Source organism: Propithecus coquereli, unplaced genomic scaffold (assembly GCF_000956105.1).
Source record: "Propithecus coquereli isolate 6110/MARCELLA unplaced genomic scaffold, Pcoq_1.0 Scaffold29, whole genome shotgun sequence".
NCBI classification, from domain to species: domain Eukaryota; kingdom Metazoa; phylum Chordata; class Mammalia; order Primates; family Indriidae; genus Propithecus; species Propithecus coquereli.
In genome coordinates this window covers 8,688,184-8,691,739 of record NW_012148507.1, presented here as the reverse complement: position 1 = coordinate 8,691,739, position 3,556 = coordinate 8,688,184, and the positions used below count along the sequence as shown (strand labels likewise).

At 45.9% G+C, this 3,556-nt stretch overlaps 1 protein-coding gene across 1 annotated transcript in view; it reads right to left on the bottom strand.

The window, feature by feature from the left end:
* GTF2E2 (general transcription factor IIE, polypeptide 2, beta 34kDa) overlaps positions 1-2,912 on the bottom strand; it is an 89,596-nt gene extending 86,684 nt beyond the window's left edge. Inside the window, exon 1 of the mRNA XM_012648556.1 lies at positions 2,714-2,912. The gene's annotated coding sequence lies outside the window, so the exon portion shown is untranslated. The remainder of the gene's footprint in view (positions 1-2,713) is intronic.
* Positions 2,913-3,556: the final 644 nt, after the last annotated feature.

Sequence of the window (3,556 nt, the reverse complement as noted above, 5' to 3'; positions counted from 1 at the left end):
TAGCTATTAGAAAATTTTAATTACATATGTGCCTCATACTTGCAGTTCACATTGTATGTCTACTGGACAATATTGCTCTAGAAACATTGTGAGTACTGGGCAGAAATTAAAAGAAGGCAGATGTAGGCTCTCTGCAAAAAAAGAAAACCATTAGAACTGCTAATAAATGAAAGTTTTTTTTAACACTGGTGAACTCTCAATCATTAAGTGATGAAGAGGCTGTATTAATATTTGTTAGAAATGTCTACAGAGAACCCCTGATTTGGAGGGAGGTAGGACGAAATGACCTCTTTGTTGTTGGTTTGTTTTAGGTTTTTTTCCTAGTTCTAAAACTCTGTAATTCTAAGAGATTTCAGTACAACCAGAGAAGCTACCAGGCGATCAATTAAGAATTTTAAGAACATTCCTCTCTTTTCTGAACTTTCCCTAGAACCCTGTAGAGGGTCTAGGAAGAGCCCAAGCTGACTATATAAATGAATTTGACACTGTTAAGACTAGTGTTAAGTTGGGAGGAGCACAGGATAGCTCATTATGAACAACGAATGGAAAAACATCTTTAAATTGCTGACGCCATTATTATTGGTTTCACAAGCCTTCATTAAATGTCTTCTGTTTGTGAGGCACTGTGCTCTAAGTTTTAAAAGGTTCTAATCTAGAAGATAAATGCTTGCCTACAAGCTGCTTAGATTTCAAAAAATGAAAGCACTGAGCACCTTGCTTAAACACAGTGAATAAATGTGAACTGGAGCGCTAAAAATTAACACAATGACTACCAGGTGAGTTGTATTTAACTCAGGCTATTGCGGGCCCGGGGCCTCGTGAAGCAAAACCCTGCAGTTGGTTCCTGAAAATCTTACTTGTTGATGTTCTTATTGTTACAATTTAATTCTAAAAATGTGGATTACGTTGCATGTAACTCACACACAGAAAACAGTAAGAAATAACAAATTAGAAATAACAAATAGAAATAACAAATTAGAAAGGATCATTTTGTTTTAATAAAACACCATGGCCCCAAGGAAAATTTTCTTTCTAGTGTGGCGGTCAATATCATAAAAATATCAGCATTTATAAGGAATAATCAGCACAAACAGTTAAGTAAGGAGCGAAGAGTCACTGGACAGCAAATCAGAGACCTGCCTTCTCTTAGTTTCAATTCCTAACAGCCACATGGCTAGGCAATCCACAAGGCCTCTCTCTCTACGTTCAATTTCATCATAAGTAAAATGAGACCACTACCAATGCTGTATATATCTAGCCTAACTGTAAGAATAAAATGAGAAAATGTTTGTAAAAGTGATTTTTTTAAATATTAAAGCCATACAAATATATGTTATTTCAGTATTACTATTTTGAGTTGGATCCAAAAGAACAGAGTGATTATACTGAAGTAGGAGACAATCTTGAGAGGAGGCAAAGTGTGAGAACAAGAAAAAGAAGGAATTCACAAGTGAGGAGGTTAGGACAACAAGCACATTGTAAACTCCTACAACAGGAAACACCTGTGTCTAGTTCACCTTGCAAAGAAGGTCATTAATCTGGGCTTTTAATAATGACTTTAACAAAGGTTTAAATAAAGCCATACAGTTTACAAAAACCTAAATGCTTACAGTATTTGACAGAGTAGAACTCTAGGAGAGAATCGGTATTACGTCATTCCTATTTTAATGCATGAAATTCCAAGAACTATGTTTAAGGTCACACAGGTGGAAGATCCAGGGCCACGACCCAACTATCCTCATTCCTAACCCAAGCGCTCCTTACATCAGACCTGGAATGCTGGTAAAGGCGTTTAAAACAAAGGCGACCTGTGTGGCACCTAGAGCAGGAGGCTTCACAGTGTCTGTCTTTCACCGTCACATGCTCCGCCTAACTTTTCCTCTTTCTTCAAAGACGACCCAACATTTGTATGAGTTTGACATCTCTGTGCTGACCTATGTAGGAAACAGGACACATCGCCAAACCCATTTTACGTTTAAAAACACAAACCACCACATCTCAGGGAGTGGACGGGTTCTTCGGTGGATGGATACGGAGAAGCCAAAAATTAAATTCAAATCTGCTGGCTCCAAGCCCAGGTTCTTTCCACCATTCCACCTTTCAAGCTTTCCACTTTGCCTGCCTCAGCCCGGGAGGTGCCACTGGCACCTAAGCACCCTGCTATGAATAGCCGGCAAGCTGAGAAGAGAGACTGCTTATCTCTTAAATGACAGAAATGTAGAGGTGGCCGAAAAAGCCACGGCGGTGTTGTTTTGGAAAATGTCTTTAGACTTTGCAAAAAACTACTATAATTGAAGTTTAGGAATCATTACAAACCAGGTCTCCAAGAAGCAGCTTAAAACCCAGTTCGCGTACGAGCATCTAAATCACAGCTTTTAGTTGGTTGGACATGGTGGTTCCCCAAACTACACACACGGTTCGCCCGGCTACTGCTAACGTAAACTTGGAGGCTAACAAGAGGCGCAGCCAGCTATCCATCCGACGGCGAATTTTCCCTCTTTCCAACCCAAAAGTTTGCTCAATGGACCTCTGGCCTAAAGACAATACTCCCAGGGAACTGCGAGCGTATGGAAGGGATTCCCGGAGAGAAAGGCAGCCCCAGCCTCCCGTGGGTAGAAGACACGCTCGTCCCCTCGGAGCTGGCGGTGCGCCTGGGTCCCCAGGAACAACAGGCCGGGCTCCGCGCCCCTCGCCCGGCGGCCGCAGCCCCTACCTGAGCAAGGAGGGCAGTCGAACGCGACCCGCCGCCGCCGCCGCCTCTCTGCGCCTCCGCTTCGGCCAGCCGCCCACGCTGGTGCGGCCGCCGCTTCCTGCTCCTCGTCAGCGCCCCCGCCTGCCCGCACGCACGCCCAGCGCTGACCCGCCAGGTCGGGGTCTCGCCACTGGCGGCGGCGGCGGCGGCTGAGGAGGCGACTCGGCCTGGGGCTCCGCCCGCCACTTCCTGATCTGGCTCTAGGAGCTCAGTCCCGGCAGCCACCGCGGCGTTTTCACCGCCGAGAACGCGCATGCGTCATCGCGTGCCCCGCCCGGGCTACCGCGGGAGGAGCGCAGCCCGCTCAGGCGTCCTGGGATCTCCATGACAACGGGAGCGCGACTTGGGGCGGGGCCGAGAACAGGTGGGAGGTAGCGGGTAGCCGGTGCTAGGGAAGATGGAAAACATCTTCCTATTCAGAATTTTTATTTATTTATTTTTTTGAGACAAAGTCGCTCTGTTGCCCGGGCTAGAGTGCCGTGGCATCAGCCTGGCTCATGGCAACCTCAAACTCCTGGGCTCAAGCGATCCTTCTGCCTCAGCCTCGCGAATAGCTGGGACTACAGGCATGCGCCACCACGTCCCTCTAATTTTTTGTTATTTTTACTAGAGACGGGGGGTCTCACTCTTGCTCTGGCTGGTCTCGAACTCCTGACCTCAAGCAGTCCTCCCCCCTCTGCCTCCCAGAGTGGTAGGATTACAGGAGTGAGCCACCGCCACTAAAAAAAATAGAAAGAAATTAGCTGGGCAACTAAAAATAGGAAAAAAAAAAAAAAAAAGGATTTTGTGATAAACCTACATGAT